The following is a 25119-nucleotide window of genomic DNA, read 5'->3' on the forward strand; positions in this document are numbered from 1 at the left end:
ACCTTCCAGACTTCAGGTATTTACTGGAAGGCAGTGGTGGCCTGCCTGTGGCCACTAGACCTCGCTGAAGAATGCGATTGGAACGTAATCATGATTGGGAAGGGAAGTAGATTAGGACATCAGAAGATTAGGGGGATAATCAGGATTGGAAGATTAGGAGGATAATCAGGATTAGAACACGAGAAGATTAGGGGATAATGAAGATTAGAACATTAGAAGATTAGTACAAAAACAATATTGGATACTGAGACAAGATTAGAACATTAGAAGATTAGTACAAAAACAATATTGGATACTGAGACAAGATTAGAACATTAGAAGATTAGTACAAAAACAATATTGGATACTGAGACAAGATTAGAACATTAGAAGATTAGTACAAAAACAATATTGGATACTGAGACAAGATTAGAACATTAGAAGATTAGTACAAAAACAATATTGGATACTGAGACAAGATTAGAACATTAGAAGATTAGTACAAAAACAATATTGGATACTGAGACAAGATTAGGACATTAGAAGATTAGTACAAAAACAATATTGGATACTGAGACAAGATTAGAACATTAGAAGATTAGTACAAAAACAATATTGGATACTGAGACAAGATTAGGACATTAGAAGATTAGTACAAAAACAATATTGGATACTGAGACAAGATTAGAACATTAGAAGATTAGTACAAAAACAATATTGGATACTGAGACAAGATTAGAACATTAGAAGATTAGTACAAAAACAATATTGGATACTGAGACAAGATTAGAACATTAGAAGATTAGTACAAAAACAATATTGGATACTGAGACAAGATTAGGACGTAAACATGATTGGGAGATCTATAAGATTAGGATGTAAACAAGATACAAACGTAGGAAATACAACTGGATTGTGAAATGATTTGTTTATGAGGTAAACAAAACGTCAAGTATCTAACTCAAACAGTTTGATTTAGATACATTTTCATCTTAGAATTGAAGCGATGAAGGTCAAGATGTGGGAGTCTATTGGTGTGGATTGTGTTTTGGTATGAGTTCCCGATGACTGTAAAAAGAAAAGAAAACGAGAGATGGGTTGGGAGCTGCTGTGAGCGTTGGTGCAGTTGACCTGGGGGGGTTGAGATGGCTGGGGGAAGCTCGACGGCCACTGAAATTGATGTGGGTTACGAGGGTTGATGGAGTGCGATGGTTGGGTATTACCTGGCAGCGATGACCATAGATTGGGTATTAGCGGTGATATATGGGGGGCGGGCGGGGAGGGGGGGGAGGGGAGGAATGCCACAGGAACTACTACTACTACTTCTCCCCTCCCCCCTCCTCCCCTCCCCCCTCCCCTCCCCCCCTCCTCCCCTCCCTCCTCCCCTCCCCCTCCTCCCCTGGGGCTATACCCGTCAGAGGGGTTGAACTGTTAACAGGCGCTCGACCACCTAACTGCTCGTTCCACGGAAGAGGGACCCCCCCTCCCCCTCCCCAGCCACCCCCCCCCCCCACCGCTAGCCACCCCCTCCCTCCCGAGTAATTTAAGTGTTTAAAATACCTGGTATTGAGGGAATTAAGTGGGGGAGGGGGGTTGGGGGGGAGATGGTTGAGATGCCCTCTCCCCCTGGGGGGGAGGAGGAGGAGGGAGGATTGGAAAGGGGGGGGGGTTGGGGCAGAGGGGGGGGTAAGAATGGCCAGTAACACTAGCCTACACCTAAGTGTTTCTCTCACAGTGTAGTATTTCGGGAGTTATGTGTTTGAAGTGCGCGAGGGAGGGAGGGACACACACACACACACACACACACACACAAGATGGTAGCGGGTGGGTCGTAGTATGGAGGAGGTGGTCACTTGGCTTTCACTCGGTCTGTTATCAGCTTGTTATCTTCACGATGGTTGGGTTATCTCGCCGGCACTGAGGTCAGGCCAGCAGCGGGGGTGGGGGGTTGGGAGGGGTGTCAGAGGTCGCGTGGGGGGTCAGGTCACGCTTGGTGTGGTGGTTCCATCTGCTCCTCGCGTAGTTTGGTCGTGAACGACTTGACTGTGTGATTGGGTGGTGTGGCGTATGTTGTCACCTGTGATTGGCTATCTTGTGGAGGGATTCGGTCGTTACTGGGGTATGTTGGTAGTTACGGGAGTATGCTGGTAGTTACGGGGGTATGTTGGTAGTTACGGGAGTATGCTGGTAGTTACTGGGGTATGTTGGTAGTTACGGGAGTATGCTGGTAGTTACGGGGGTATGTATGTCTGTATAGATGGAAATAGTGAAGACAGTGATAGCATCTTAGTTTACTGATATATATAGATGGAGACAGTAAGGTCATTATCCCCCTGCCACTGGTCTCCCTAGTGATGGAAGGATGAAGTGAAGGTCAGGTGGCGTGTGTAAACAGAACAGTGAAAACAAAATTTTAGGTAAATACAAGAACTGGCTGAAAGCTCTGTATACATATGTACTCCAATATATACATGTAGACAGACGCATATGTTCATACATACCCATATACACAGGCTGAAACCCACATATATAAACGCCCATATACATATGTACACATGTACACAATTCTAACCACATAAATATTTTAAGAAATAGTGACAAAAAAATATCAAAATATCTTGTAGTTGTTCTCATATTTAAGATGAGGTCTCCAGCTGGCCTTACCACACTCGTTATCCCGCCAGATGGTCCAAGTGAAATAATTCTCCACATATCAGAAGATTTCTGTCTTCCATCTAGTGATTGTAGAGCTGGTAGGTTGTGTGGTACAACCCCGTGACCTTACAACCAATTACATCGCCAATTATAACCTACTAACCCAATCAGAAGCTCATATGCCACACAACCAATCAGGTTATCTATCAGGCACGCCATACCCCGTATAGCCCATCAGGTTATCTATCAGGCACGCCATACCCCGTATAACCCATCAGGTTATCTATCAGGTAACACGTCTATCACAATTACTTTGCCCATCAGAGTGGACTACTGTAGGCCGTCTGGTCAGTGTGCCTGGGGAGGTTGGAGGCCCTTCAGAACAGCTTACCTATCAGGTCCTACATCTCCTCCCAAGCTTATTTATAATCAGCTTGAACTGTTACTCAAGCTGATTTATGGTGGAGCTAATTACGGGTCGCAGTAAGGCGTGGACGAATAGGAACAGGAGCTGAAGCATCTCATACACATAAGCTCATATTTCTTATATACTCATAATGCCCCTCACATCCCCATGAATTACTCCTGCCTCTCATGCCTTTATATAATTATCCTATATCCTCATATAAGGCCAGACTTGAACAACCTTTGTCCCTTATATCAAGGAAGTTGTATATATATATATATATATATATATATATATATATATATATATATATATATATATATATATATATATATATATATATATATATATATATATATATATATATGGGGCTAATGGGGAGGTGATAACAAAAAGTGGTGATGTGAGAAGGAGATGGAGTGAGTATTTTGAAGGTTTGTTGAATGTGTTTGATGATAGAGTGGCAGATATAGGGTGTTTTGGTTGAGGTGGTGTGCAAAGTGAGAGGGTTAGGGGAAATGATTTGGTAAACAGAGCGGGTTTGGATGGTATTGCAGTGGAATTTATTAAAAAAGGGGGTGACTGCATTGTTGACTGGTTGGTAAGGTTACTTAATGTATGTATGATTCATGGTGAGGTGCCTGAGGATTGGCGGAATGCGTGCATAGTGCCATTGTACAAAGACAAAGGGAACAAAGGTGAGTGCTCAAATTACAGAGGTATAAGTTTGTTGAGTATTCCTGGTAAATTATATGGGAGGGTATTGATTGAGAGGGTGAAGGCATGTACAGAGCATCAGATTGGGGAAGAGCAGTGTGGTTTCAGAAGTGGTTGAGGATGTGTGGATCAGGTGTTTGCTTTGAAGAATGTATGTGAGAAATACTTAGAAAAGCAAATGGATTTGTATGTAGCATTTATGGATCTGGAGAAGGCATATGATAGAGTTGATAGAGATGCTCTGTGGAAGGTATTAAGAATATATGGTGTGGGAGGAAAGTTGTTAGAAGCAGTGAAAAGGTTTTATCGAGGATGTAAGGCATTTGTACGTGTAGGAAGAGAGGAAAGTGATTGGTTCTCAGTGAATGTAGGTTTATGGCAGGGGTGTGTGATGTCTCCATGGTTGTTTAATTTGTATATGGATGGGATTGTTAGGGAGGTGAATGCAAGAGTTTTGGAAAGGGGGGCAAGTATGCAGTCTGTTGTGGATGAGAGATCTTGGGAAGTGAGTCAGTTGTTGTTCGCTGATGATACAGCGCTGGTGGCTGATTCATGTGAGAAACTGCAGAAGATGGTGACTGAGTTTGGTAAAGTGTGTGAAAGAAGAAAGTTGAGAGTGAATGTGAATAAGAGCAAGGTTATTAGGTACAGTATGGTTGAGGGTCAAGTCAATTGGGAGGTAGTTTGAATGGAGAAAAACTGGAGGAAGTGAAGTGTTTTAAATATCTAGGAGTGGATTTGGCAGCGAATGGAACCATGGATGCGGAAGTGAGTCATAGGGTGGGGAGGGGGCGAAAATTCTGGGAGCGATGAAGAATGTGTGGAAGTCGAGAACATTATCTCGGAAAGCAGAAAAATGGGTATGTTTGAAGGAATAGTGGTTCCAACAATGTCGTATGGTTGCGAGGCCTGGGCTATGGATAGAGTTGTGGGGAGGAGGGTGGATGTTCTGGAAATGAGATGTTTGAGGACAATGTGTGGTGTGAGGTGGTTTGATCGAGTGAGTAACGTAAGGGTAAGAGAGATGTGTGGAAATAAAAAGAGCGTGGTTGAGAGAACAGAAGAGGGTGTTTTGAAATGGTTTGGGCACATGGAGAGAATGAGTGAGGAAAGATTGACCAAGAGGATATATGTGTCAGAGGTGGAGGGAACGAGGAGAAGTGGGAGACCAAATTGGAGGTGGAAGGATGGATTGAAAAATATGCAAGAGGGTGAAAGGCGTGCAAGGAATAGAGTGAATTGGAACGACGTGGTATACCGGGGTCGACGTGCTGTCAATGGATTTAACCAGGGCATGTGAAGCGTCCTCTCTTGGGGTAAACCATGGAAAGTTCTGTGGGGCCTAGATGTGGAAAGGGAGCTGTGGTTTCGGTGCATTATTACATGACAGCTAGAGACTGAGTGTGAACGAATGGGGTCTTTATTGTTTTTTCCTAGCGCTATCTCGCACACATGAGGGGGAGGGGGTTGTTATTTCATGTGTGGCGGGGTGGCGATGGGAATTAATAGGGGCAGATAGTATGAATTATGTACATGTATATATATGTATATGTCTGTGTGTGTATATATATGTATACGTTGAGATGTATAGGTATGTATATTTGCGTGTGTGGACGTGTATGTATATACATGTGTATGTGGGTGGGTTGGGCCATTCTTTCTTCTGTTTCCTTGCGCTACCTCGCTAACGCGAGAGACAGCGACAAAGCAAAATAATATAAATAAATGAATAAATAAATAAATAAATATATATATATATATATATATATATATATATATATATATATATATATATTTTTTTTTTTTTTTTTTTATACTTTGTCGCTGTCTCCCGCATTTGCGAGGTAGCGCAAGGAAACAGACGAAAGAAATGCCCCCCCCCCCCATACACATGTACATACACACGTCCACACACGCAAATATACATACCTACACAGCTTTCCATGGTTTACCCCAGATGCTTCACATGCCTTGATTCAATCCACTGACAGCACGTCAACCCCTGTATACCACATCGCTCCAATTCACTCTATTCCTTGCCCTCCTTTCACCCTCCTGCATGTTCAGGCCCCGATCACACAAAATCTTTTTCACTCCATCTTTCCACCTCCAATTTGGTCTCCCTCTTCTCCTCGTTCCCTCCACCTCCGACACGTATATCCTCTTGGTCAATCTTTCCTCACTCATTCTCTCCATGTGCCCAAACCATTTCAAAACACCCTCTTCTGCTCTCTCAACCACGCTCTTTTTATTTCCACACATCTCTCTTACCCTTACGTTACTTACTCGATCAAACCACCTCACACCACACATTGTCCTCAAACATCTCATTTCCAGCACATCCATCCTCCTGCGCACAACTCTATCCATAGCCCACGCCTCGCAACCATACAGCATTGTTGGAACCACTATTCCTTCAAACATACCCATTTTTGCTTTCCGAGATAATATTCTCGACTTCCACACATTTTTCAAGGCTCCCAAAATTTTCGCCCCCTCCCCCACCCTATGATCCACTTCCGCTTCCATGGTTCCATCCGCTGACAGATCCACTCCCAGATATCTAAAACACTTCACTTCCTCCAGTTTTTCTCCATTCAAACTCACCTCCCAATTGACTTGACCCTCAACCCTACTGTACCTATATATATATATATTGTGTGTAAGGTGACAGATGATGAGTCATTCTACCAAATACGTTCGCTTGGAACTTGTAACAATTGCCTTTCACTCTTCCAAATGTGTCCTGGTTATGGTAATGGTAGAGGGATGGTAGTGTGAGTGTCGCGTGGAGAATATTGAAAAAGGTATGGTGGCTATGGTGATGGAGTGTCATGGTAGAATGGTATGGTGGCTATGGTGATGGAGTGTCATGGTAGAATGGTATGGTGGCTATGGTGATGGAGTGTCATGGTAGAATGGTATGGTGGCTATGGTGATGGAGTGTCATGGTAGAATGGTATGGTGGCTATGGTGATGGAGTGTGATGGACATGGTATGGTGGCTATGGTGATGGAGTGTCATGGTAGAATGGTATGGTGGCTATGGTGATGGAGTGTGATGGACATGGTATGGTGGCTATGGTGATGGAGTATGATGGACATGGTATGGTGGCTATGGTGATGGAGTGTGATGGTATTGAATCACTAAAATGTGGATGATGTCATTAAGATGTCTTAACAAGATGGAGTTTTCGTTGTTGACAAAGTTAAAGGAACGAAGACTAAAACATCTTTATTCCAGCATTTTCTAAAATATCAGAGATTACATTTAAGAAATAACTGTTGACCCCAATCATGATTGGATTCAAGAAAAGAAATAATTGTTGCCCCAGAGAGGTGTTGTGAAGACAATAATACATATATTTCCCGGGAATGTGATTAAGATAATCCTGTTACTGTGAGGTTTTACGATTACTTATTTAATATAATTATGTAATCTTATGATTACATAGGAAAAATTATATCATATTCTTACAAGACTTTAAGCCATGAGTGGAGATGATTATTTTGGATTATCACACGGAAGATTACGTGAGTAATAGTAATTCTAATCGTGAAAAAGTAACACATTGGTCGGGTTAAGAGGAATTACATTATCAGATGACATGGAGTAAAGGGAACTGTTGCCCAGAACCTGAGAAATTAAGACGAATTGTAGACCTCGGACGCTGAGACAATAATTACATTAGGGGAAAATGAGACGAAATTACATTGGATGAATTAGGGAAGAAGGTAATCGTAGAAGAAGGTAAATTCATGTTGATCGAGGCAGGTGTAGGTCTGTAGGCCGAGGTAAACATCAAGGTAAACTCATGTTGGTTGAGACAGATAAACATCAAGGTAAACTCATGTTGGTAGAGACAGGTAAACATCAAGGTAAACTCATGTTGGTAGAGACAGGTAAACATCAAGGTAAACTCATGTTGGTAGAGACAGGTAAACATCAAGGTAAACTCATGTTGGTAGAGACAGGTAAACATCAAGGTAAACTCATGTGGGTTGAGACAGGTAAACATCAAGGTAAACTCATGTGGGTTGAGAGAGTCAATACAAAGAGCAGGAGGAGATGAAGTAGTTTACATACCGTCTCATTTACATACGGTTTACCCATGTCCATCATCATCATGACCAGGCCAGAGCCATTTGTGGTACAACAACCAGATCCGCCAGTCTGGCTTGATCGTATATATGATAACAGATAAGATAACAATCGCTTGATATCTTATCTTATCTTAACACCATCTGTTCCACAGTCGTTGACGAAATACGATATCCTCTCTCTCATGCCCTGGATGCCACTGGGTATCTCCCACTACACACACACACACACACACACACACACACACACACACTGAATAAAAAAGGAATATGATCCACCTCAAAAAAAAACCAAAAAAGATAGGATTTAATATCAATAGGTGAAGGTTTGGAAATCCTCCTGTGGCCTCTTATTACATTTAGTTTTAATAATACGAAAAAGATCGACGGAAGGGGAAGGGGGGGGAGGGGGGTAAGGGAGAGGAGGGGGGGGAATTAATATCGTAAGGTGATTACATCCATTATCCAGCCATAAACCAGCGTTAACACGTAACTACTGGGGTGGGGGGGGAGGGGGGGTCAAGACGGGATGTGAACGGTTGTAAATAACAGGAGGAGGGGTACACACCCCCCCCCTCCCTCCCCGGGACCTACGACAACACACCCCTCCCCCCCTCCCGCCCTTAGCCCGGTACAGCACCCTGTCCTTCCCTGTACCCCCCCCCCACACACACACACCCCCCCCCACACACACACACGTACACACACACACACACACACACACACACACACACACACACACACACACACACAGAGTCAAACAGACAAATAACAAACAATCCATAATTTAGCTGCACATACACAAACATACACACGAGGCGTGCCAGAACCAAACATCCTACAGAAACAAACAAACAAACAAAGACAATTCCCCCCCAGACCTCCCTGGAGCATCATGTGATAAAGAGGATCAAATACCTTTTGTTTTTTTCTCTCTTGCCTCCTGCACGTCCAAGATGGCGGGCGAGCCCGGCCATCCCTTTGATAGCCGGCTATTTACTCTAATTAATGGCAGTGTGAGGGAGTAATGCGGGGACGTGAGCACCGCTCGTTATCATCTTTACTGGACGGCCAAAATGCTACCCAGGCGGGGTGGCGTCGCGCGACGTACGGCACAGACGCGCGCGTCCGTCCGTCCCCGACGCCCTTGCCTAGCTGGCTGGTCCCCTAGCCAGGATGTGTGTGTGTGTGTGTGTGTGTGTGTGTGTGTGTGTGTGTGTGTGTATGTGTGTGTGTGTGTGTGTGTGTGGCCAGGATGTGTGTGTGTGTGTGTGTGTGTGTGCTGTCCTAGTTTAGTATCCATCACAAGTTATTCTTTCATCCATCACAAGTTATTCCTTCATCCATCACTATTGTTCTATAAAAGAACGTCTTTACATATTTTCTAACAAGTGTCATGTTGTCATGTCATGTTATGGCCTTTCGTTGTTCTATCGTAGCGTCTCTCGAAGAATTATTTACAGTCTTAAGTCCCAAAGCTGGTGTAGAAACTTAGAGGTTGTGATCAATTCATCCCTAACTCTTCTGTCTTCCAAGCTGAGCAGATTTAAGGCTTTTATCCTTTCCCTGTAACATAACTGTCTTAATTCTGGCACCGCCTTTGTTGGCCTCCTCTAGACCTTCTCTATCAGCTCTTTGTGCTTCTTCAGCTGCGGTGACCAAACTTGAGAAACATATTCTTGTGTTCATCTTATGTAGGATGTGAACAGCTGGCTGAGTATTTCCTCATGCATGAACTTAAATGATATTCTAATATTTACCAGAAGACAGTTTGTTACTTTATATTAACTCGGATCGAATTTCATCAACCCTGTATCAGACCCACTTTGGAATTGGTCCAGGTCGCCCTTGTAAACTGGTGCAGTCTTCGTTCATTTTCATTTCCCTCATGACCTAAGCATCATCTGCAAACATGTTCAGAAAGGAGGTCAATCCTTCTAGCAAGTCATTCCAATAGACCAAAAAAGAGTGGTTCTCCCACACCAGAACTCTGCGACGTGTCTATGGTGACTTCAACGCACTAGGATAATGATCCTCAGACGTGTGTGCTTGGTTTCCTTCCACTAAATTAATCTTCTCTACATAGGAGAATTTTCCCTTCCTTTATTACCACTTGAAGATCATGTTTCTTTTTTTACCTGCCTCCTCTGTGACACAGTGTCAGATGCTCCCTCTGGCAGTCCAGATACAGACAGTCCACTTAATCTTTTAGTCTAAGACAGAGCTCACTCTCTCGTAGAAATGTAAGACATTCCTCACACATGACCTGTGTCCTGTGACCCAACAGGATGGTCAAGAAAGCCCCACATTATGTGGTCATCATCGTAGATGATTTAGTTGAAAAGACAATAGACAAATATGATAATGATGATGATGATAATGATGATGATGATAATAATAATAATGATAATAATGATAATAATAATAATAATAATAATAATAATAATAATAATAATGATAATAATAATAATAATAATGATAGTAATAATGATAATAATAATGATAATGATAATAATAGTGATAATAATAATGATAACAATAATAATAATAATGATAATAATAATAATAATAATAATGAAGATAATAATGATAATGATGTTAATTATGATAATAATGATAATGAGAGGCGTTAAAAGCATCATAAAAAGACAAATATTTGATGATATTCATAACATTAAGATATGAGTTTACTAGGGTCTTGCTTTACTGTATACCAGTGCTTACTGGTTGCCAGGTTTACCGTAAACTAGGGTATATCATCAGCTTGGTTTACTGTAAACTACTTTGTACCATCATTCAGTTTTGATATCAGGATGACTCAGAAATATGAGTTCACCTTTCATTAGGTTTACAGTAAACTGAGTTCTGCCATTATCAAGTTTCATCATTAGACAGGTTTACCATAAATTCGGGTTTACCGTCATAACGTGTATACATTCTTGTCGTATCTGGCATCAGCTGAGTTTACTCCCACTGAAATACATCAGCATCATCTAAGCCCAAGTTTACATGTCTACATGTAAACCATAGATATTAGATATTCTGTGCCACTGTCCCTTAGATAATCTGTGCCACTACCTCTTAATCTGTGCCACTACCTCTTAAATAATCTGTGCCACTACCTCTTAAATAATCTGTGCCACTACCTCTTAATCTGTGCCACTACCTCTTAAATAATCTGTGCCACTACCTCTTAATCTGTGCCACTACCTCTTAAATAATCTGTACCACTACCTCTTAATCTGTGCCACTACCTCTTAATCTGTGCCACTACCTCTTAATCTGTGCCACTACCTCTTAAATAATCTGTGCCACTACCTCTTAATCTGTGCCACTACCTCTTAAATAATCTGTGCCACTACCTCTTAATCTGTGCCACTACCTCTTAAATAATCTGTGCCACTACCTCTTAATCTGTGCCACTACCTCTTAAATAATCTGTGCCACTACCTCTTAATCTGTGGCACTACCTCTTAAATAATCTGTACCACTACCTCTTAATCTGTGCCACTACCTCTTAATCTGTGCCACTACCTCTTAATCTGTGCCACTACCTCTTAAATAATCTGTACCACTACCCGTGAAGCATTCTGCGCCACTACCCCTCCAGTCTTCTATGCCACGGTCCTTCTAGATGCTCTGTGCCACAGCCATGGTTTTCCACACACACACACACACCGACGCTGGGCAGCGCCATCTGTCACTACATAATTACCTAACCATCAAATCACCTCACCTCTGAGCCGCTCTGAAGGCCAAACAACTGAACAAAGACGAACTGCCTATTAAAAACTATAAATTGGAACTGGACGATGGAATTAGAAAAAAGAAAACGGGGAGCAATAGAAAAAAAGAAGAAAACGGGGAGCAATTATAGCCATTTGTTAAGACGTCAGATTAGGCCTGGAATCCTATGGCTTCGGGGTCTTAATATCGCCTTAGCATGGCTTGTTGGTTAACGTTGTAATCCCCCAGGGAGAAGGATCACACTGAGAAAGCCACTGAGGCAAGACATGTCGTCCCACTGGTGATATTTGTTTGTTCTGATGGTAACACTGTGGATAACACATTACCTGTGTACAAGGGCGCCACACATCTGCTTCTGGACGTGTGGGACCAACATCTGTTTATATACCTGCATGACGCACATCTGTTTATATACCTGCATGACGCACATCTGTTTATATACCTGCATGACGCACATCTGTTTATATACCTGCATGACGCACATCTGTTTATATACCTGCATGACGCACATCTGTTTATATACCTGCATGACGCACATCTGTTTGTATACCTGCATGACGCACATCTGTTTATATACCTGCATGACGCACATCTGTTTGTATACCTGCATGACGCACATCTGCTTTTGTATAAGCAACCATCTGTATACAGGTAAACCAAACATCTGTATACATGTATACCAAACATCTGTATACACGTATACCAAACATCTGTATACAGGTGAACCAAACATCTGTATACAGGTAAACCAAACATCTGTATACAGGTAAACCAAACATCTGTATACAGGTAAACCAAACATCTGTATACACGTATACCAAACATCTGTATACAGGTAAACCAAATATCTGCATACAGGTAAACCAAACATCTGTATACAGGTATACCAAACATCTACAGCGGACACCGAGAATATATATTACAGCCCGGATGGTGAAGGGTTTGTATCGGGTACTGAGAGAGAGAGAGAGAGAGAGAGAGAGAGAGAGAGAGAGAGAGAGAGAGAGAGAGAGAGAGAGAGAGAATATGTTAAAGCCAGGATGAGAGCGGCCCAACATTGTGGTTGCCTTCACCTACCACACACACCTGGTGACTGGCTGGTGTGGTGATGGTGATGGTGATGATGGTGATGGTAGTGGTGATGGTGATGGTGAAGATGGTGATGGTGAAGATGGTGATGGTGATGGTGATGGTGAAGATGGTACCAGGAGCCCTGGTTGTACCGGTACCCACACATACCAGTCGTCACATCTAGACCCGGGTCATGCATCATGTTGGTGAGGAAGACGTCACTAATTAACTTCTCTAATTACTCATGAATTACATCATTAGAGATAAGATAAACCACTTGTGTTCATGAGAGAGGTTTGTGTTGTGGAGGAGGGATGACACGAGTGTTGGTGATGACGTCATGAGTGAGGGAGGAGGAGGAGGAGGAGGAGGAGGAGGCGCTGCTCATGACGAGGGTTGGAGAGGACCACGACTGTGAGGGACATGATCATGATGATGATGCTCTCTCTCTCTCTCTCTCTCTCTCTCTCTCTCTCTCTCTCTCTCTCTCTCTCTCTCTCTCTCTCTCTCTCTCTCTCTCTCCTCTTCGTGGTCGTGTTGTGTGTGGTGTGGAGGCCATAACGCAGGTAAATTGTACATATTAATTGGTTGATGACAGGTGGATCTTCACCTCGTGAGTCTGTAGAGAATTCCAGAGCCACAGCTGGTGGAGCTGTGGACGTGAGGGATGTGTTCACACCAGCTGGAGGACTGAACACCCTGGGGGGGAGGACTGAACACTCTGGGGGGAGGATGAACACCCGGGGGGAGGATGAACACTCTGGGGGGGAGGACTGAACACTCTGGGGGGGAGGACTGAACACTCTGGGGGAGGGGGAGGACTGAACACTCTGGGGTAGGGGGAGGACTGAACACTCGGGGGGAGGACTGAACACCCTGGGGGGGAGGATGAACACCCTGGGGGAGGATGAACACCCTGGGGGGGAGGACTGAACACCCTGGGGGGGGAGGACTGAACACCCTGGGGGGGAGGACTGAACACTCTGGGGGAGGACTGAACACCCTGGGGGAGGGGGAGGACTGAACACCCTGGGGGGGCGAGGATGAACACCCTGGGGGAGGATGAACACTCTGGGGGGGGAGGACTGAATACCCTGGGGGAGGGGGAGGACTGAATACCCTGGGGGAGGGGGAGGACTGAACACCCTGGGGGGCGAGGATGAACACCCTGGGGAGGAGGACTGAACACCCTGGGGGGCGAGGATGAACACCCTGGGGAAGAGGACTGAACACTCTGGGGGGCGAGGATGAACACCCTGGGGGGGAGGACTGAACACTCTTGGGGGGACTGAACACTCTGGGGGGGAGTGAACACTCTGGGGGGAGGACTGAACACTCTGGGGGGGGGAGGACTAAACACTCTGGGGGGAGGACTGAACACTCTGGGGGGAGGACTGAACACCCTGGGGGGAGGACTGAACACCCTGGGGGGGAGGACTGAACACCCTGGGGGGAGGACTGAACACCCTGGGGGGGAGGACTGAACACCCTGGGGGGGAGGACTGAACACCCTGGGGGGAGGACTGAACACCCTGGGGGGGAGGACTGAACACTCTTGGGGGGACTGAACACTCTGGGGGGGAGGACTGAACACTCTGGGGGGAGGACTGAACACTCTGGGGGGGAGGACTGAACACCCTGGGGGGAAGAGGACTGAACACTCTGGGGGGGAGGATGAACACCCTGGGGGGGGGGCACTACCACCACTGGTGCCTGTGCCACGGGGTCGTCACTACAACCCCAGCTGAGGTTGTTACCACAACCTCAGCTGGTGGGTTGTGTACAACCTCACCACAACCTCAGCTGGTGGGTTGTGTACAACCTCACCACAACCTCAGCTGGTGGGTTGTGTACAACCTCACCACAACCTCAGCTGGGGGTTGTGTACAACCTCGCCACAACCTCAGCTGGTGGGTTGTGTACAACCTCACCACAACCTCAGCTGGTGGGTTGTGTACAACCTCACCACAACCTCAGCTGGTGGGTTGTGTACAACCTCACCACAACCTCAGCTGGTGGGTTGTGTGCAACCTCACCACAGCCTCAGCTGGTGGGTTGTGTACAACCTCACCACAACCTCAGCTGGGGGTTGTGTACAACCTCGCCACAACCTCAGCTGGTGGGTTGTGTGCAGCCTCACCACAACCTCAGCTGGTGGGTTGTGTGCAACCTCACCACAACCTCAGCTGGTGGGTTGTGTACAACCTCACCACAACCTCAGCTGGTGGGTTGTGTACAACCTCGCCACAACCTCAGCTGGTGGGTTGTGTGCAACCTCACCACAGCCTCAGCTGGTGGGTTGTGTACAACCTCACCACAACCTCAGCTGGGGGTTGTGTACAACCTCACCACAGCCTCAGCTGGTGGGTTGTGTACAACCTCACCACAACCTCAGCTGGTGGGTTGTGTGCAACCTCGCCACAACCTCAGCTGGTGGGTTGTGTACAACCTCACCACAACCTCAGCTGGTGGGTTGTGTACAACCTCGCCACAACCTCAGCTGGTGGGTTGTGTGCAACCTCACCACAGCCTCAGCTGGGGGGTTGTGTACAACCTCACCACAACCTCAGCTGGGGGTTGTGTGCAACCTCACCACAGCCTCAGCTGGTGGGTTGTGTACAACCTCACCACAGCCTCAGCTGGTGGGTTGTGTGCAACCTCACCACAACCTCAGCTGGTGGGTTGTGTACAACCTCACCACAACCTCAGCTGGTGGGTTGTGTACAACCTCACCACAACCTCAGCTGGTGGGTTGTGTACAACCTCACCACAACCTCAGCTGGTGGGTTGTGTACAACCTCACCACAACCTCAGCTGGGGGTTGTGTACAACCTCACCACAACCTCAGCTGGTGGGTTGTGTACAACCTCACCACAACCTCAGCTGGGGGGTTGTGTACAACCTCACCACAACCTCAGCTGGGGGTTGTGTACAACCTCACCACAACCTCAGCTGGTGGGTTGTGTACAACCTCACCACAACCTCAGCTGGTGGGTTCCACACTGGGCCACCAACCCACCGCCGGGATGAGCCATCACTACATTTTCCTTCAGGAGTGTGTGGTTGCTGGAGGGCGGCAGTGATGGGTCAGGCCGCCCCTGGGCTGGCCACCCAGGCTAACCTCGGGTCCCGGGTTCGCATCCCCTCGTCCTCCTGGTGAGGGAGGGGGGAGGGGTATTGTGAAGCAAATGACTTCAAACAATAACTTCATTTTCATACGAGGGGGGGGGGGCTGTCTCCGGGGGGGGGGCTGTCTCCGGGGGGGGGGGGGGTGACGCCCATCTTCCTGGGAGGTTTGTGGGGTGGTGACTGGGGGGAGGGAACAGAAAATGGGAAGATGGAGACGATAAACAAGAGAGAAGAAGAAGAAAATGACGTGGGTGAAAGTGAGAGATGATGATGGTAACTATGATGGTGTTGATATTGATTATGGAACAAAAATGGTGATAATGATAGTGATGATGAGGGTTTTCATAATGATGATGATGATGGTGATAGTGAAAATGATGGTAATAAGTTATGTGATAATGAATGATGGTGATTATGAAGATAGGAGAATGATAAGACCAATATTATGTTTTTTTTATCTATTTCATCTTGAGCTGTTGTGGTAAGGTTTATAGAACTATATATATATATATATATATATATATATATATATATATATATATATAATTTTTTTTTTTTTTTTGTCGCTGTCTCCCGCGTTTGCGAGGTAGCGAAAGGAAACAGACGAAAGAAATGGCCCAACCCACCCCCATACACATGTATATACATACGTCCACACACGCAAATATACATACCTATACAGCTTTCCATGGTTTACCCCAGACGCTTCACATGCCTTGATTCAATCCACTGACAGCACGTCAACCCCGGTATACCACATCGCTCCAATTCACTCTATTCCTTGCCCTCCTTTCACCCTCCTGCATGTTCAGGCCCCGATCACACAAAATCTTTTTCACTCCATCTTTCCACCTCCAATTTGGTCTCCCACTTCTCCTCGTTCCCTCCACCTCCGACACATATATCCTCTTGGTCAATCTTTCCTCACTCATTCTCTCCATGTGCCCAAACCATTTCAAAACACCCTCTTCTGCTCTCTCAACCACGCTCTTTTTATTTCTACACATCTCTCTCACCCTTACGTTACTTGATCAAACCACAAGTGATGCAAGTGATCTAGCATATGCATATATCCACTAGGAAAATGAAACACGATATGTTCCCGAGTGCACTTTCGTGTAATGATCACATCATCAGGGGAGACACAAGAATGAGATACAAGACTTCGAACAGCCAGTTGATATGGAAGAGACGTGGATATGTATGACTTGTGTATGAATATACATGTTTGACTCATGTCTAAGTCTACGAGACATTGACAGGCGCTTTGTGCAACACAAAGTGATTTTAATTGCCACTAAGTAGCCTAGGGCAACACCTGAGCCGGCTGCTGAGCCAATCAGAGGACACCAAGTGTCGGGCGGTAAGCTGGGCCACTCAGCGAGGCTAAGCGGGGCCACTCAGCGAGGCTAAGCAGCTTACGGTCTATATAAGCGGCCGGCTTTAGCCAGTCCGCGGGGGCGTATTGTTGCCAGTAAATTAATAGTCATTTAATCACACTGTTTAGGGAAGGGGAATTGGCAAGCGCATTCATCGCTACACAAAGGAGGGGTCGGCTACCGCGGTGATGGGTCGGGATGAAGTCAGAAGCCGCTCCCTAAAACGTCTGATCCCGAGACAGCCACTGAATGAGCATCACTCCGCGGGCTGGAGAGAGAGAGAGAGAGAGAGAGAGAGAGAGAGAGAGAGAGAGAGAGAGAGAGAGAGAGAGAGAGACCTTGGAGATGAATTGGCAAAAAATGTTCATTTTTGAACTTGCCAGTTAAGGGTGTGTGTGTGTGTGTGTGTGTGTGTGTGGAGCTGAGCTTACAATGAGAGGTTCAGTTTTGAACTTGTTGGTTGAGGGTGTTGGAATTGAACTTGCTTCTTAGTAAGGTTCACTTCCGAGCTTGTCGTCTGGGTGGACTTTGAGCTGAACTTACAGCAACAAGGTTGTGTATCGAACTTGCCTCCCGAATGCCTTAGAACTGAACTTACAACAAGGTTCATTTTCGAACTTACCAGCTGAGAGTATTGTATCGGAACTTACAAACAAGGTTCACTTTCGAACTTTCCAACCGAGGGCCTTTGAACTGAACTTAAGAACAAGGTTCACTTTCGGAATCACCAGTTGAAGACCTTGATATCGAACTTATCAAGTTCAATCATGAACTTCTCAATGGAGATGTCCAGAACTGAACTTTCTCGAAAGTTCGTATCCGAACTTCCCAGATTTGGAACTTTCAAAATTAAACTTACGCTAGCTATTATTTCCCCCTTTTAATTGATAATTGATAAATATAATTCATTCGATTACTTCCTGAATTATATACCACAACTTAATGTATAAATGAAAAATAAAAAAATGATAAATAAAATAAATTCAGTGAGAAAATGCGTATAATAATTGAACATGATGTTAGACGTAGAGCGCTTGTGATAGAAAATGTTGGAGGATAAAGAAAACGAGAGAGGGGGAAATGTTTACTGCTTTCTCAGCTGATGTGGATCCTTACCACAGACCTGTTGATGTCTCCATAGTTCAGGCTTGATCACACGTTTTGAATAACACATTTATATAATAAACACAACGAATATGTAATTATGATAATAATGATAAGACGAGAGAATCACATGTTTACCAAATGGCGTCCTAGCTTCGTCTCTTCGATGTATATCAACTGACTGTTATGTTTCTCTCTTGTGTCTCCCCTGATGATGTGATTATTACACGAAAGTGCACTTGGGAACTTATCGTGTTTCATTTTCCCCGTGGACTCATAGGAATATATATATATATATATATATATATATATATATATATATATATATATATATATATATATATATATATGGAACTAACATACGCATACCTGTACGCAGAATGTGCGATATGTTGGATTGTACACCCACCATTGTACGACATGTTTGTGGATACGTCTGGCAGCACGCGACCTAGCTGTCGTCTGACACCGCCGGAGAGCGACCACGTTGTCTTACAAGTTGGGAAACAGTCGTTAGGACACACATAAGGTAATTTACCCATTTACCTTTTCACCTAACGTGAAGTGTTGAAACTTAAAGTTGTATTCATTTTCAGTCTTGCTTTTCCTTTTAAACAAAAAGAACCAAAAAAACATTTTTTGCCTAAGTGTGCTCCGCCATATTTGACCTTACGTCATCACGGGTATTGTAAGTAAACACGGTGGTGGCGGGCGTGTTCCCGCCAGAAATTCAGATTCAGATTCTGGGTAACCCAAAGTCGGAGTTGTTCACCACACGAGGAATTACCTAATAAGGTGTCGCTATCGCCACATCTGCGTTCGTGCAAGGATTTGCCAGGTAAACAAGAATCCAGATTCAGATTCCTTAAAGAAATGATAATGATGATAATAAAATAATGTTAATAATGATAATGATAATAATAAAATAATGATAATAATGATAATGATAAAATAATGATGATAATGATAATGATAATAATAATATAATGTTAATAATGATAATGATAATAATAAAATAATGATAATAATGATAATGATAAAATAATGATGATAATGATAATGATAATAATAATATAATGATAATAATGATAATGATAATAATAAAATAATGATAATAATGAAAATGATAATAATAAAATAATGATAATAATGATAATGATAATAATAAAATAATGATAATAATAAAATAATGATAATAATGATAATGATAATAATAAAATAATGATAATAATGATAATGATAATAATAAAATAATGTTAATGATAATGATAATAATAAAATAATGATAATAATGATAATGATAATAATAAAATAATGATAATAATGATAATAATAATATAATAATAATGAAAATGATAATAATAAAATACTGATAATAATGATAATGATAATAATAAAATAATGATAATAATGATAATGATAATGATAATATTGAACCGTGTGTTTGTTATAACTATATATACAAAAGAGGTTGAGGGGGTGTTGGAGGATGTTTCGAGGTACTAAGTCAATATATGATAAAGTTTAAATTGAAAAATTATAAATTCAGTTGGGTGTTGTTCTGGTGTGTGTGTGTGTGTGTAGGGTCACAAGTACAACAAGTGTTGTGAACTGTGTATGACCCATCACTCACCTTTTGTTGATGTGACTCACTTACCATATAGGATGAACTACACTGTTATCAGTCTCTCGAACCCAGCTTACTTCGCTCGCTCAGGGTTCGTACCTAATATTAATGGTACATACATCCTGCCAAGCGTGGGTGTACACTGTACCAAGTGTACAAGCGTGGGTGTACACTGTACCAAGTGTACAAGCGTGGGTGTACACTGTACCAAGTGTACAAGCGTGGGTGTACACTGTACCAAGTGTACAAGCGTGGGTGTATACTGTACCAAGTGTACAAGCGTGGGTGTACACTGTACCAAGTGTACAAGCGTGGGTGTACACTGTACCAAGTGTACAAGCGTGGGTGTACACTGTACCAAGTGTACAAGCGTGGGTGTATACTGTACCAAGTGTACAAGCGTGGGTGTACACTGTACCAAGTGTACAAGCGTGGGTGTACACTGTACCAAGTGTACAAGCGTGGGTGTACACTGTACCAAGTGTACAAGTACAAGGTCTGTTTACGCAGACATTTATTATTGAAAAAATACGTAACGCAATTTAAGACTAACGCTGACGCTCTGTGTGTTGTGGTCTGTTTCCATACGACGTTTTATGGTTCATTCCACATCTCTCTACAGTAAACGTCTCATTTGTTTACGTTATATTTCATGGAGTTTCTTCACTTGTGGTTTAGTGTGTGGTCGGGAGCGCCAGTCAGCTCTCGTTGACGTCACTGGACATGTGTTAGGCAGCGAATTTAATATCCTTCACATTCCTTCAGTTGATCTAAAGTTATCTAAGAATATACAGAAGCAACAGCTTTTTTTCCCTCTCCATATACACCGTAAGAATGAAGCATATGGACTGCCTTGCGGTTTACTAACTCAATACACCCAGCCCCAACCTCCAGGGGAGCAAGTGCCGCCCGTCTCAACACTTTCACATTCAACAAACTCTCTCTGCACGCCTATCAGTTAGCACATAATCCATTAACGCCTGTTGGGCCCTCAGCTCTTATAGGAATATTTATATATATATATATATATATATATATATATATATATATATATATATATATATATAAGGTCTCTCTCTCTCTCTCTCTCTCTCTCTCTCTCTCTCTCTCTCTCTCTCTCTCTCTATATATATATATATATATATATATATATATATATATATATATATATATATATATATATATATATATATATATCCCTGGGGATAGGGGAGAAAGAATACTTCCCACGTATTCCCTGCGTGTCGTAGAAGGCGACTAAAAGGGGAGGGGGCGGGGGGCTGGAAATCCTCCCCTCTCAATTTTTTTTTTTTTTTTTTTGATTTTCCAAAAGAAGGAACAGAGAAGATATATATATATATATATATATATATATATATATATATATATTTTTTTTTTTTTTTTTTCAAACTATTCGCCATTTCCCGCGTTAGCGAGGTAGCGTTAAGAACAGAGAACTGGGCCACTGAGGGAATATCCTCACCTGGCCCCCTTCTCTGTTCCTTCTTTTGGAAAATCAAAAAAAAAAAAAAAAAATTGAGAGGGGAGGATTTCCAGCCCCCCGCCCCCTCCCCTTTTAGTCGCCTTCTACGACACGCAGGGAATACGTGGGAAGTATTCTTTCTCCCCTATCCCTAGGGATATATATATATATATATATATATATATATATATATATATAGAGAGAGAGAGAGAGAGAGAGAGAGAGAGAGAGAGAGAGAGACCTTACCATTATAAGCAATATTCATAGTTTCAGAATAGATTCAGTTTTGTCATATATGTACGTAGGTGTTTCAGATGGTGTAAGTCACCAGTGGTCGTGTGTGTGTGTGTCTCACGTGTGTGTTTGCACCTGCGTTGGATGGGTTCCTGTAGCGTGTACCTGGGCAGGTGGTATGAGAACCCTAGGACTGTTCACACCACTGTCTGTACCTGATGCATCCCTTGTGTCTCAATCTTCAGTGGATGTTATGCAGTGGGTCAGACGATTGCATAGATCAATGGATACAAATAACATTTTGTTGATGAGTGTATATTTTGGTGGGTTTTATTTTTGAGCGAACAGCGCTTACGACTGGCCAGTTTTCCCCCAACAGCGCTTACGACTGGCCAGTTTTCCCCCAACAGCGCTTACGACTGGCCAGTTTTCCCCCAACAGCGCTTACGATTGGCCAGTTTTCCCCCCTACAGCGCGTGGCGTCGCTTCGAGGAGAATCATGAATGTGACGAATGAGAATCGACCGTGATTTATAACTGTGTTACGATTGGTCGGCAGGGTGGCAGGCGTCCAGGTCCTCCCGTTCTCGTGGGTGTCCACGCCCGGTGACGTCAGATCGTAAACAAACTGCAGGATCCATTTTCTTCTGCACACTGTGTTGGTGTTCAGTGCACAACCCACTTTCTGTGTTCCCCCCTTCCCTCCCCCCTTCCGTCCTCAACGCTCGGTACCCCACTCCCTGTGCTAATCTAACTCTTCATTTCCCTACTCCCTGTGCTAGTTCTTCTATGTATGTTTATTCCTCTGTATTTACATGTGCCTTTATCCCCTGTTCTCTGCCCTGACCCACTCCCTGTACTACCCCCACTTCCTGTGGTAACCCACCCCTTGTACTACCCCCACTTCCTGTGGTAACCCACCCCTTGTACTACCCCCACTTCCTGTGCTTCTCTTATTTCGTGTACTGCCCTACTCATAGTGAGATTCCACTCCCTGTTCAGCCGACTTCCTGTGCCACTAACCCCTTCCCCCCCACCCTTCACCCCTTACCCAAACACTCTCTTACTCCCACTTTCTGTGCTACACAGTCCTAGTGCTAACCACCTCCCCCACTCCCATTTTCTGTACTATCCGCACCCCCCCCCCCCCTTTACCTCCACCACAAACTACCCCCCCCCCCCTCCACTGGTCATGCGCATCAAGAACTTCATCACACTTATAAGGGTCAAAAGCACTATAATCATATACTTATATTATATATATGTCCGGTATAGAAAACGGGCGTACCAACGAAGACATTGGAACACTTGCCATTGTAAATACTGTAAATGACCATTGTAAATACAGTAAATGACCATTGTAAATACTGTAAATGATTTTTTTTTCTACTGGGAAGATATTATAGCAATTATAGAACTGTTGTGAGTTAGTATAGCTACCATGATTATATAGATATTCCAAATCCCTATTCATTGTGTGCTATGGTTGGCCATGTGCGTTCTGTACGGTAAATATAAAAAACGTAATTACGGTCTTCTCAACACTGACAACATTGACAACTTTACAAGACTTTAATATACCTTTAGGTTGGCTCCGGGGGGGGGGGGGGGGGGGGGGGGGGGGAATCCGAACCCGCCCCGAGCCGGTTAACAAGCTATTAGGTCGTTAGGATCCGACCGTCATTTGTCTTCTTATCCCGTCATGGCGGGTGTCTTGGAGTTTATAGACCCGGTGGAGATATGTGGGGGAAGAGAATTATAATCTAACCTCTATTAGCGGGAGATCTGGAGAGTTCTAATTAATACGTGATGGAAATTGTGTCTTCATGATATCTAATTGTGATATCTTTCATATATATCAGGATAAATACAGGAGTTCAGGAGACGTGGAACATTGCGATGTTATAGATGTCAGAACTACTGGAGTTGGCAGGAAGATAATAACAGCTGTGCCCATGTACCCTACCTTATATCTTCCACTATTATTTATATATATATATGTATATATATATATATATATATATATATATATATATATATATATATATATATATATATATATATATATATATATATGATTTTCTTACCATATCTTATATGTAAACAATCTTATTGACAGAAAGGTCGGCAGATGCATACTGAAACAGACGGATGAACGAACACATACAGATACATATATGTGTAACTTGACTCTTTTTTTAGGGACGTAATTGAATATTTTTTGAAGAACTAAATAGATGACATTATCTACTGTGTTTTCCTCATCCGTGTTCATTATATCATAAAAGACATCAAATAGATTTGTCATATATGCGTGATCTCATGGAGGACCACCATGAGATTCGTGTATTAAGTATAATTGATGTAAATGGTTTAAGATCCGATGTCGGCAAGTTTGCCAAGTACGGACACTAAGCTAATTGGACGATGATTTTTGTGCAAACTACCATTCCCTCTGGAACATTTCCTGTTGCTGGTGTCTTATTGCAAAGGACAGTCAAGGATTTAACTGTATTATTTTCGTTTCTTTCATCAACCACAAATATAACTTATCATTTTATGCCATTTTGCTTACTTTCATTCCATTGGGCATTGATAGGATGTATTCAGTGCTTTTGTCCATATGTCGCAAAACGTTTTCCTCTCTTTGCAATGAAACGATTCGGGTGACCAGCTGTGTCTTACACAGATGCAAAAACACCACTTGTAATCTTCGTCCAGTCTTCGGTGTCGTGAACCAAATCACCATTTTCCGTAATTAATGAACCCATTGATTGACTATTGACTCTCTTGCTTCTAACATAACTATAAAACTCCTTAGGGTTTTCTTAATTATTCTGAGTAACATATGCTTCATACTGACGTTTACTTTGACGTATAAGTCTCTTAGTGTCTCTGGACAGATGTAGATCTTACGTCATTATCTGTGTTTTATCTGAGAATATCGGAATGTCTCGCTGGCCACAGTGGCTGTGTATAGAGGATATGAAAGTTCCTGTGTCGTCTGGTGTTTCACCAGCGGAAGACACGAGTTATGGCCGGTGAAGGTCAGGTCTTGGCAGGGTTTCTGGGAATAGCGACTCCTCACATGTGTACTTTTATCTGCCCACATACGTCCGTGTGATGTATACAGAAATTTATGTACTTGGTAATACTTTTGCAAACTTACGACGCACACCTGCACACACCCTCGCTTATATGTATACTTTCTAGCACACACACACACACACACACACAGAGGATAGATGATAGGGGGTGGGGGAGGAACTGGCTCCCTCCCTGGTGAGGGGAAATAGATCGTAATAACTGCAGATAAGCATTATGCTCCTCACACCATACATTCAAGGTCCCACTGTATATAGAACTTCCTGCCTACCAACATATCACGGACCTTAGGAAGGTCAGAGGTACGGACATACATCAGGGCTGGGTCACGGACCTCAGGGAGGTCAGAGGTACGGACATGCCATCAGGGTGGGTACAGTACGT

Source organism: Panulirus ornatus, chromosome 7 (genome assembly GCF_036320965.1).
Source record: "Panulirus ornatus isolate Po-2019 chromosome 7, ASM3632096v1, whole genome shotgun sequence".
In the NCBI taxonomy this organism is placed as follows: Eukaryota; Metazoa; Arthropoda; class Malacostraca; order Decapoda; family Palinuridae; genus Panulirus; species Panulirus ornatus.